Consider the following 13,213-nt stretch of genomic DNA (forward strand, 5'->3'; position numbering starts at 1 on the left):
GAAAAAAAAGTCCCCTCTATAAACCCACACTGGTTTACCTCGTGCTGTTGCTCAGTGTAAAGGTTTGATCCCCATCGCCTCCCAAGTAACGCTCCAAACCCACGTGCTCCCCATGAACCACAGCCGGAACCTCAGCGTGAGCTCCTCACTCCCCACGGCTGGATACCAAAATGAGCTGGGGCTGCCCTCTTAACCTGGAACCGCCCCATCATTATCCATCACAGCTCCACCCGTGCCTGCTCTGTCCCCCCTCACTGTTCCCAGCTCACACCCGGGGCTGCTCTCTCCCCTCCCCATCCTGTGGCATCTCTCACCTGCAGCTGCTGCCCGTCCGAGGGTGAGGGCAGAGGGGACTTGCTGTTCATTCTCGGGACGGTTCATTGTCTGCACCTGACACGATGGGGCACCGGGCTTCCCTTGCTGTGGATAAGGACCCCTCTTCTCCTGCAGGTGCCCGAGGCTGCAACGGGGATTCCACCCCCGAAAATCCATATGCCTGAGGTTCATAATTCCTAAGGAAATTCCCCAGAAATCGTTACCCTTCATTTACAAATATTCCTTTGGAATCACTCCTGACTTGTCCTTCTGTGGAAGCGTTTTAAACATTCATTGGAGAGTTGAGGAGCCGAGTTGGCTTGTTTATGACTTGGCTGACAAGCCCAGACAAAACCCAAACGCCGGCTCCGCCCCTGGCTCCGCCCCTGGCTCCGCCCCTGGCTCCGCCCCTGGCTCCGCCCCTGGCTCCGCCCCTGGCTCCGCCCCTGGCTCCGCCCCTGGCTCCGCCCCTGGCTCCGCCCCTGGCTCCGCCCCTGGCTCCGCCCCTGGCTCCGCCCCTGGCTCCGCCCCTGGCTCCGCCCCTGGCTCCGCCCCTGGCTCCGCCCCTGGCTCCGCCCCTGGCTCCGCCCCTGGCTCCGCCCCTGGCTCCGCCCCTGGCTCCGCCCCTGGCTCCGCCCCTGGCTCCGCCCCTGGCTCCGCCCCTGGCTCCGCCCCTGGCTCCGCCCCTGGCTCCGCCCCTGGCTCCGCCCCTGGCTCCGCCCCACGCCCCGCCCCACGCCCCGCCCCACGCCCCGCCCCACGCCCCGCCCCACGCCCCGCCCCACGCCCCGCCCCACGCCCCGCCCCACGCCCCGCCCCACGCCCCGCCCCACGCCCCGCCCCACGCTCCGCCCCACGCTCCGCCCCTGGCCGCCGTGCCCGGCCTGGGATGGGGGCGGGACCAAACTTCCACATACTCGGGGAAAAAAAAAGAATAAAAAAAAAAAAAAGGAACTATGAAAAAAATATTATAAAATAAAAGAAAACAAAATAAAAATTTTAAAAAAACCTCAAAAGTTATTAAAAACAAAAACAAAAAAAAATCTAAAATAAATTTAAAATATAATTTAAAAATTTAAAATACAAAATAAATAACATGAATGTAAAAACTGAAATATTATCCATAAATTTTTAAAAAAATAAAAGTCATTAAGATTTTAAATAGTAATAAAGAAAAATTTGAAAATTTTAAAAATAAATAATAGACTAAAATATAAAAATTAAAGAAATAAACCAAAAGCATTTTAAACAGACAAAACAAAAAATATATTATAACATTAACCACAATACAATATTCAACATAAAATACAAAAATCAAAAATTAAAAAAAAAATAAACAATACGTAAAATAAAATACGAAATTAAATAAACACACCCCTCCCCTCATGCCACTGCATAACACAGGCCCCTGGAGTTTTCTTGATTAGGCAGGGATAGGCAAAACAAATCCAGTGCCTACCAGAAAATAAGGTTTTCTAGACAATTCTTGGAAACAAATTCTGTTTTAGCACGAAGCTCACTTGGGATCAACACCCACATGTGCCAAGGCAGGAAAGAACAACCTCATTGTGTCCAAGGAACAGCAACTAGGCCAAGATTTAAGTTTTAATGGGACTTATGTAATTAAAAACACACTCAGTTGAACTTGAAAACGAGATGAATCAAGGCAATTAAACACTTTACAAGTTTTCCTGGGAATTCCCAGAATTCTGTGGATATGATGCTGACACATTCCTGATTTACCAACCTTAATTGGGGAAATTTCCTTGGAAATGTCCCCTAAGAATTAGCAAAATTCCAATTAGGATAGAAAATAGGAAAAAAAAATATATAGCCTTACTAAAATCAGAGAGAGGAAAAACATCAAATAAAAGGAAGGAATAATATCCAACTCCCAGCTTGCCTGGAAAACAAGCTCAGGAATTTCTAACATGGAAAACTTTTGGAAGAGCCAGGAAGTCGGTGGAAGTCCATGGAATGATGATTTCAAATCTGCTTCCTCTGCTCTGATTGTCAAGGGAAGAGGGAGTTAAACATGCCAATTTACTCCTATTCCAGAAGGATCTATAGTTTGTGGGAGTAACAATCCAAAGAAACTCCAATCTTACTTGGATTTGACAGATGAAACTCCCAGCAGAGATGGGAAGTTTCAGTGGAACCAAAGAGCCACAATTCCTGGAATAACAAAATTCCACTCAGCAAAAGTCAGGAATTCTATTGACAAATCCATGGAGGAGGAGGAGGAGGAGGATGACACCAGGGACACAAACCAGCTGAAAGCAACGATTTACTGGAAAGGGCAGGAAATCAAACTGACAGTCTCTGGTTATGCTCAGGCATTTCTCCAGGAGTCAGAGAGAAAAGTGGGAACCCTGCACTGGGATAAGGCCTTCCTGTGGCTTCACTTCCTACAGGCTCTCTCCCTTTTTGCCAACTACCTGCAAGAGGAAAAACAGCAGGAATAAAGTTTCAAACAGGAGGTCCTTGGTTCAGGCAGACTGAAGTGCAGCTCCCAGGGAGCGAGTCCAGGCTGGGCCCAGGGGAGCTCCGGGAATCTGGGATTGCCCGTGGGATTAAAGGGCTGGAAAAGCAGGACCCACCTGCCGGGTTTAGTGCTGGGACACAGCAAGGCCTCGGCTCAGGGGCAGCAGTTGGAGCTGGGACTGCAGGAGAACACCCCAAAGCCGGGTCAAACATCCAGCATGACACGCAGCACGCTCCAGGAGAAACTCAGGTGGGAGAAGCCCCCGGATGCTCCGTGTTCCTTCTCCTCGGCATCTTTGCCAGGGCCTCCCTCAGAATGCTGACCTCACCCTGCAGCTCCTAAAAAATAGGAGAACTTATGGAAATCACCCAGCAATCCATGGATTTCCAGGTATTAAGAACCAAAGCAGCCGCCTCTCAGTGGTGTCCCCAAGGCCCAGCAGTGCCCAGCACCTCTGACTGGAATTTGAGGGCTCCCAGCACAGCCCCAGAGCAGCAGAAAAACCCACCTCCAGACTCACCAGAGAGATGACAGGAGGGCCCTCCCTGCGATGCCTGCTGAGCCAAGAGGAGCTGGCAGGGTGACCCATGGACATTCTGCGTTCACCTTTCAACAGAGTCAATGCAGAAACAGAACAAATCTCTCTTGGTGTCGAGATCCCTTCAGGTGCACCTGGAGATGCTGCAGTGTCCTTCAGCAGCCAGAGCAGAACAGGGTTTCTACTGTGCTGTAAGTGAGAAATACAATTGAATCAGAAGAAAATAAAAGGAAGCACCTCTCCCTCCATGCTTTTTATATTAAAAAAATCATGCATCAGAATTTTTTTAACCGTTCATTCTTGCTTTACACTGTGTAAATTACAAGCACTCAACTTCCAGCCTGAATTTGCAACAGCTCCTCAGGCTGACTGAGCTCAGCCAGACCACCAGAATCACTGAATTGTGGAAGGGAAAGCTCATCCCATTCCAGCCCCAGCCAGGGCACGGACACCTTCCACCAGATCCAGGGGCAGCCGCAGCTTCTCTGGGGAACCTGTGGCAGGGCCCCGCCGCCCTCCCAGGGAACAATTCCTTCCTGATATTTAATCCAAACCGGCCTCCCTTCATCCTGATGAAGCCGTTCCCCTTGTCCATCACTGCGTGTCCTTGTGAGAAATCCCTCTCCATTAGGGCATAAGCGGCTGGCACAGACCCCCCCAAATCAATGTTCCGGGGGCTCTCGGGGCCACACGAGCACTCCGGGCGTTTTACCGGCTTCTCCTGCCGCCTTCCCCGGGAGCCCCGGCTCGGCTCCAGCTCCGGGCACAGCGGCAGCGTGTCCCGCCCGCCCGCCCGCCGGGGGATCGGCAGCGGCCCCGACACTGCCTTGAATGGCCCGCCGAGGAAGCGGCAGTGAGGGCGGACACCGGCCGGGAGCGCCCCGGAACTGCCCCCGGCTCATTCGGTTCGCCTGAGGGGGGCGACGTTCGGGGAAACTCGGCTGGGCTCGGCTGTTCGGAGAAACTCGGCGATTTCCGTGAGCAGTCGGCTCTTTTCGGCTGTTTGGCAACACTCGGTCATTTTCGTCACACCTCGCCTTTTTTGGTGGCAGAGAGCATTACGTCACTTTCGCCCCTCCCCGCCGCCATCTTTAGAAGGTCAACAGCAGCGAGCCGAGCCGCCATGTTGGTTGTGGCGCCCCTTAAGGCCCCCCATAGGTGTCTAACACAGAAGCCTGACTAAAATGAGTAACCCGAACTCGCCTGCGGCGTGGCTGAACCCACAGCCCGTGTCCCTACACCTGGAAACGCCACAGAAAATGTCCCCGAGCGGCGCCGTGGTCGGGATTTTTGTGCAGGCAGTCTGATAGAAAGACATGGGGGGGGGTCCTCATTTTTTCCCGCCCTTTTGGCCGCCATCTTTAGAAGGTCAAGCGCCCCGACTCGTGCCGCCATCTTGGTTGTGGCACTCCCCCCAAATGTCCCCCTCGGCTGCTCGCACAAGCGCCTGACAACATCGCCTGGCCAAACACTGCCGTGGCGCCACTCAGCCCCCATCCCGTGTCCACGAACCTGCGTATGCCGCGGAAAAACTGCTCCCGGGCCGCTCCCTGGTCCAGGTCGCGCGCAGGCAGCCGGCTGCCACATGCCCTGGGTCCCCTCTTTTTTTTTCCCGTCTTCTTGGCCGTGATCTGTCGGTGCTCGGGCGGCAGCACTGCCCGTGAGCTCAGCGACCGGGGCTGCTGCTCACCTCGGGTACCGGCACGGGGGAGAACTGCAGTACCGCTGCATGTCCACACGATGGCAGCACTGCCGCACAGCTCTCGGGGCGGGCGCGGGGGACAGTTGCAGTACCGATCTTTATCCACAGGATGGCAGCATTGCCTTACAGATCGGCTCGGGGGGAGCTGCAGTACCGATCTTTATCCACAGGATGGCAGCATTGCCTTACAGATCGCCTGCCATCAACCAAACCGAATCCAAAAAAGCCTTCAGTTTAGGCTGCATTTCAAAATAATTTCTATTTCTTACTTTGATATATCTAATAACCATTACAAATTTATCTATTATATCATGTACATTATATTAAGTATATTTTACATATTATAATAAATAGAACAAGTAATAATATAGTGTATCAATTCCTATTATCTTTCATATTTTATAGTTCTCATTTTGTTACTTATATTTTTATTTTTTTTGCATTTGTAATTTTTTTCAATTTGTATTCACTTCTTTCCATTTTTACCGATATTTTAAACTATAGGAATTAATTGACCTAACGCATCAGAACCACAGTTAATTAGAATTGAATGAGCCTGGTTTTCTAAGAGATAAATATTTAATCTTAATTAAAATAATATGGGCATATTTTCTCTTTCTGTGTGCTTTTGGGGAGAGGGGGTTTGTTTTGGATTTCTTGGCTAATAAACAAGGAGGTTCAAAGAGCTACAAAATAAAATGTCCATATTATTTTATCTCTGCCTCTGAAATACACTTCGACATCAAGTTATTGCTGGTAACACTGTGCATGGGTAGAATGAGACCTGAAAGGAAAAAACAGACACCACGGTGTCCACAGCTTTCTCGGTTCAGGTTTATTAATTCAGGTTAATTAATCCTCTGTAGAAAATACAGAGGATTTTTAGTAACTGCACTCTCAATTATATCCAGATGTCCAGCAGACAGGGAGGTCATTTCTCAAATTCTTCCTTGCTGAGAGCCAACCTCCCACATACTCGGGGGAAAAAAGAGGGTGGATTTTATCCATCTGCATCTGAAAGAAAGTCAGGACAAAAGTCAAAGTGCTGCAGGAGAACTTGACAGCTCCAGACACTTTGTGTCAATCCAGGAATACCCTCTACAGCCCAACTACACCCCACATGAAAAATTTCAACACCCAAGACTTGTCCCATTCCCCCCACACCCAGACTGAGCAACAAGGCAGAGCAGCTCAGGCCAAACACACCAACATCTGTGACACAGGACAGGACAAAAGGGGGGACACAACAGGGACAGAAATATCTCAGCAAGAAGAATGACCCTGAGGACCGAGAGAACTCGGAATGAGATGACCGAGGTAAGACCCATGGGGAGCTGACCAGGCTCAGAGAACCCTGCAGGAAGAAGATGCCAACGGGATCACTGATCCCAAGAAAAGCACAGATGGATGCCTGAGAATCCTATGGTCAGAATCCTGTACTTGTCTCTGCATTCTGACAAGACCTAATCCACCAGAATGGATCACAGCAGTGCACAGCTGTGGATACAGCTCAGAACAAGACCTGGAAAGGCATCAGCCTGGACACTTGTGAAGAGAGATGGATTCTGAGGAGCCTCTGAGCTCCCGAGTCAAGGGTTTGATGCCTGGCCTGGTATCAGCACCAGGAATAGGGGAGATGTTAAGAACGATGCCTGGGGTCTCCAAAAGACCCCTTGAAGGGTTAAGGCAAAAGACACACAAAAGGCACTGCTAGTCCATTTTCCAAATATAATAAAGATAACCCCATGTCCATTCCCCTCAAAAAACCTCCAAAATACACACCCAGAACCCCCCCAATTTAAAGACCTGCCTCTAACCAAGTAAGAACCATAAACCCCACGTCTTTTAAACTATAAATTCATTAAGCTAACACATCAAAACCACAGAATTTTAAATCCTTAGTCCACACTAATACACCAATCCCATCACTATATACAAAATCAAAACCTATTTTCTATTTCTACTAACAAAACAAGAAAGTCACAACTTTTAACTACAATAAAACCTAAAAACACCTAATTAGAAGTAAAATTATCCCGTTATAACTAACTCAAAACCCCAAACACTCCAAAACAAGTACTTGAAGTGCCAAAAACCATCAAATAGTTAAAATAACTCCTTCAAAAATGCCTTCTGTACCTTTCAGATTGATTTGGAGAGCAAAGCAAGGAAAGAAAAAGCACAGAGCTTGTTTTAAGAGAACAGTGGTCACTCCTCTGCATTCCCTCTCCAGTGTATTCAGCTGAAGCACAGACAGACTGCAGCACACAGATCTGATGGCTCTTTGTTAGTTGTTAGTTTTAGGGCAGAGAAGTTCCCTGCACTGATTTTTTTTCCCTTTTTCTCCAGGCTCATTAAACCTGCTGCAGACTGAAAATCCCAGAGAAGCACCGAGAGCTGCACCTGCAGCCCAGGGGGCCTGGACCTCAGCATTTTATCAATGCTGGAAGAGCTGACAAGAGACCAAAGGAGCTACAACCCACAGCAAGGACATTCTGAATTTACCATCTCGCCACAGAATAACAGAAAGTTTTATTATTTTATGTCATTCACTCTTTATGCTTGTGAGCACTTTGTTAAATAAATAGTTTTTCCGATTTTTCTCCAAAGAAGTTCTTTCCCAAACCAATTTAAAAGAAAGACCATTTTAGTTTACTCTCTAAAAAAAAAATCCATCCAAAAGTTTCCTCTCAGGTTTACCCGAAACCACAACAACAAACAATTCAATCCATAGAAATAAAAGTAGCACAAATATACTTAAATTAACAGCACCAAAAACAATTATTCCTAACTCAATGAACTCTTAATTCCTCAAAACCATCAAAACAAACAAACCACCTATAAATACACACAAAACCAAAAGATCCATTAGACTACAAACAATATCTCCTAAATTATCCAAAACTATAAAATGTATACTGTAGTCAAGCATGCTAAATAAACAAACCCCTATAACACAATAAAAAATCATTTAATTGTAAATATTAAGAAACCCTAAAAAATGAACTACATCACACCGTCTCAAACCCACTAAAACAAACACTAGATGCTCCCTATGATAAAAGCCACCACTAAATAAATAAAAGCCTCCCCTACACCTCACACCACAGCCAATTACACCACTGTAAACCTTAGACAATAAACCCTGGAAAAACACAATATCCCCCAAAAATAATTCAACAACAAAAATCAGTTCAAAAATACTCTGACCAATGGGAACTGTGAAACCAAACATGAAATAAATACACAACATATCCCTCATCATACACCGCCTACAAACAGAATAAAGCCACACAATAAATCACTAAAAACCACCAAACAGAACAAAACAGGTCTACCCAACCTGAATCCCTCCATACAACACACAAAACCCCAATAACACATTTCAGAAGTCTCTCAAAAAAGCTACTTAAATTAGTTCTACCTCAAATACAAACAAACCCATCCATAAAGTTACCTTTGCTCAAAAACCAAATTATATATAACAAATAATACCAAAAAAGTCACACAAAACACTACACACCACCTAAGAACACAATATTGAATAAAAATTACATAAAAGTACTATTATTCATTAAAATTCCAAGAGAAAAGAAAACTCCTCCAATTTAAACACAGACAACAACAGAAGAGGAGTTTCTTCAATCAATTTGAACTCCTTTTGTCTCCATAACTCCTTTTTCTTCTGGGAGCACCGGGGAGGGTTTATTAAGATGAAGCCGAAAAGGAAAAAAAAGTCCCCTCTATAAACCCACACTGGCTTACCTTCTGCTGTTGCTCAGTGTAAAGGTTTGATCCCCATCGCCTCCCAAGTAACGCTCCAAACCCACGTGCTCCCCATGAACCACAGCCGGGACCTCAGCGTGAGCTCCTCACCCCCCATGGCTGGATATCAGAATGAGCTGGGGCTGCCCTCTTCACCTGGAACCGCCCTTGGCTGGAACTGCCCCATCATTATCCATCACAGCTCCACCTGGGGCTGCTCTCTCCCCTCCCCATCCTGTGGCATCTCTCACCTGCAGCTGCTGCCACTCCGAGGGTGAGGACAGAGGGGACTTGCTGTTCATTCCCGGGACGGTTCATGGTCTGCAGCTGACACGATGGGGCACCGGGCTTCCCTTGCTGTGGATAAAGACTCCTCTTCTCCTGCAGGTGCCCGAGGCTGAAACGGGGATTCCTCCTCCTAAATTCTGTACGTGTGAAGTACATAATTCCCAAGGAAATTCCTCAGCAATCGTTACCCTTCATTTACATATATTCCTTTGGAATCACTCCTGACTTGTCTTTCTGTGGAAGCGTTTCAAACGTTCATTGGAGAGTTCAGGAGCCGAGTTGGCTTGTTTATGACTTGGCTGACAAGCCCAGACAAAACCCAAACCCGGCCCTGCCCGGCCCCGCCCCCGCCCCGCCCCAGCCCCAGCTGGACGCGGGACCATCACCCGCGGCCCCGCCCTTCTCCCTGGGCCGGCCCCGCCCCTCACAGCTCAGCCGAGCCGGGTCCGAGGGGAGGGGAAAGATTCTGGTACAATTTCAAAACGCAGTGGGAAAAATAAATCTATGGAACAGCTCATTTCCTCTCCCAGATTGGCTTCTGTGTGATCGCCTGTGACTCCAACTGCTCCGATGGGATTTTCAGCCTGTGGAGCTGCAATGACCTGCCAGAGTCTGAGCACCACAGGAAATAATGGGAGAACTCCCTGGATCAGACAGTGGAGCCCCTCAGTATTGTCCCCAAGGCCCAGCAGTGCCCAGCACCTCTGACTGGAATTTAAGGGGTTCCAGCACAGCCCCCGGCACATCCCCCTGCTTCTCCAAGCCCCATTTAACCAGAATGATTTTTTGGGGGTAGAAGCACCCAAAGCCAGTTCATTCACCCAAGGAACTGACCTTAATCACTTTTGGGGGATCTCTCTTTTCTTCCTCACCAAACTCCCACTGTCAAAACCCACCCTGAGGCTCAGCTCCCCATTCCCTCAGTCTCTCCAAGGACCTCGGCTTGGATTTCCCAATCCAACAAGGCAGAAATTATATCCTAATTTGCAGTAATTGCTTAAGAAATAATTGAAAGACATGAAAGGAATGAAGAGAAATTGAACAAGAGCTGCCAGCTCCAAGGGCCATCCAAGGATTGCTAAAACCCCTTACCAATAATTTTAATTAACCAACTCAGAGCAATTAACACCACACTGAGAGAGTATGATTCTTTTCAATTGAGTCATAGATTAATATTGCAGAATGTAAAAACCTTTCTAAACCCAGAAACTCTTTTAAGAGATATACAGGGCACAGCTGCAGACAGAGTCTGGTGACTCAGGGGAAAAACCCCAAAGTTTTCAGTCTTTAGCATCTTCCACAATGTCACCGTTGACAGCAAACATGGCTTCAGCCTCAGCAAGACAGACTCAGAGATTTTGCACATCCTGGTCTCGCCTCAGGCTTTCAGCAGGTCCAGTCTGCAAGGAGAGAGAAGAAAATGGGTCAGAATGGACAGCCTACCTCCAGAAAACCAGCATCATCCATAAAGCATTAACTAGAGCTGTAAGAATTTCCCCAAAGGTCCATTTCCCTGCAGACTGAGGGCTCCAGGTTGAAGCACAGGCTGCACCTGCCAAGGGCAGACTTTGGGAACCCCAGAAGTAAAAGCTGCTCGATATTTCAATACAAATTGACAGCAAAAACATTAAGTCCATTTGCACAAAAGGCAGAAGAGACGTGACTCAAAGTTAAGTCAAGATCTGGAGAAGTGAATCACAACTAACTAGAAACAACCTGTCAAATTATTGAGACACAAATGGGAACCTGATGCTGTGCTGGATAAACACAAAATGCTAATCACCATGAAAATTGAAGGAAAAGTTGCTGAAGATTTTCCATAACACAAGACAACAATTACATGAAGCAGTCCAGTATGTGTTACAATGCACTGAAATGCTCTGGGTGAAATCATCTGTTCCGCAGAAACTGTTGATGCATATTAAGGTTTTACAGAGATGATTAAAAAAAAATGATATCAGGTTAAATCTCATCCTTTGCAGCACCTCTTGCAAGACAGCTCAACTTTCAAGAGTTAATGGTTCCTCATGAATAAGAGCTTGCTTTTCCAGGGTTCCTAGAATAGAGCCCAGATGCCACAGTTCAGATCCTGAAGCCAAAAATCCAAATACAGCACTCCTTCAGAACCCTGAGGGACAGCCATGGATTCTGGGGCTACAGGAAACAGTGAAAAATGGCACCAAGAACAGTGCAGTGCTGGCTGGGACAAGCAGCATTACTCTGTCCAAGAAAATGCCATTCTGCAGCCAGTTCAGTGCTTTAGAGGATTTTACTGCCATAGAAAAAAAAAAAAAAAAAAAAAAAAAAAAAAAAATTATAGCTGGGGAATGAAGGAAAAAATCCCCAAACCACCGTCCAGAGTACGAGGGTGAGCATCCACAACAGCACAGCAAAATAAATGAGAACTTCAGAAAATAACAGAGACATTAAATCCAGTTCAGATGAACGACCATCCTCCATTAGAACAATGCACTCACCAAAGAACTCTGGCATGGAGCCTTAATTCAGGATCAGTTACTGAAGAATATCTGAAGACCACTTTTAAGTGCTGTACACCAAACTAAACCCAACTCCACTTCCATTTTCTAGACAGATCCTCAGACAGCTGAGTGAGAGGCTCAAGCACACACTCAGTTGTCAGATTTGCCTTTGCCCACCTCAGCAAGGACAGAGCAGACGTGGCCAGTGCAGGGCAGACCCACCCCAAGCCCTGCCTGAGCCCCTCTGGCCACCCTTCCCCCTGCTAAGGCTGACCCCAACAGGCTCCAGCCAGGCCCTTTAGGAGTTTGCTTTGTGCACTCTCCTGATCAAATAGGAGGGAACCCATCTGTGCCCTGGGCTCGGTGAGATTTTCCTGGACAAAATGCAATTTCTCATACAAAAGGCAGTTTTGTTTGTTTTTTTTCCAGGATTTGCCTTACACAGGTGATGTTCCTCACAACTCAGCACTACGATGCCAACAGCAGCAATACAGAAAACCCCTCTGGGACAGAGCAGCAGAAAAACCCACCTCCAGACTCACCAGAGAGATGACAGGAGCGCCCTCCCTGCGATGCCAAGTGGAGCTGGCAGGGTGACCCATGGACATTCTGCGTTCACCTTTCAACAGAGTCAATACGGAAACAGAACAAATCTCTCTCGGTGTCGAGATGCCTTCAGGTGCACTTGGAGATGCTCTGGGGTGTCCTGCAGCAGCCAGAGCAGAACAGGGTTTCTACTGTGCTGTAAGTGAGAAATACAATTGAATCAGAAGAAAATAAAAGGAAGCACCTCTCCCTGTGCTTTTTATATTTAAAAAAATCATGCATTAGAATTTTTTTAAGCGTTCATTCTTGCTTTACACTGTGTAAATTACGAGCAATCAACTTCCAGCCTGAAATTGCAACAGCCCCTCAGGCTGACTGAGCTCAGCCAGACCACCAGAATCACTGAACTGTGGAAGGGAAAGCTCATCCCATTCCAGCCCCAGCCAGGGCACGGACACCTTCCACCAGATCCAGGGGCAGCCACAGCTTCTCTGGGGAACCTGTGCCAGGGTCCCGCCGCCCTCCCAGGGAACAATTCCTTCCTGATATTTAATCTAAACCGGTCTCTGAGGCATAAACTGAAAAATCACAACTAATCCTTTATAGTAAATTAAAGACCATATACATTATGTATATTAGTATAAAATAGTATATAGTATAGTATATAGTATATAATATAGTATATTAGAATACATTCCAAGTAGTATTTTAAAATATATATTTATTATTATATATTACATATATATAATATATATAATATATATTATTATATATATTAATATATTTAGTAACACTGTGCTTATTACTTTTTTGCATATATTTAAACATTACAAATAAGAAACCTTCAAATAATCAGAGAATGAACTAGAAGAACTAACCTAAACAAAAGAATAACAGCATTAAGAGCACAAATAAAGAAATGAACACAGACTCTAAAATAATACGTTCTCTTAAAATTGTGCCAAAAAAGCCAAAGCACACATGAGAAAGATAAAGGTGAAAAAATGAATAAAACAAGACCCCCCCACACGGCCTGGAGACAACCACCACTAAAAACTGAGCTTGCCCAGAAAAGCATAAAGTAATTACTATTC

Source organism: Zosterops lateralis (genome assembly GCF_965231275.1).
Source record: "Zosterops lateralis genome assembly, chromosome: 4".
NCBI lineage: Eukaryota > Metazoa > Chordata > Aves > Passeriformes > Zosteropidae > Zosterops > Zosterops lateralis.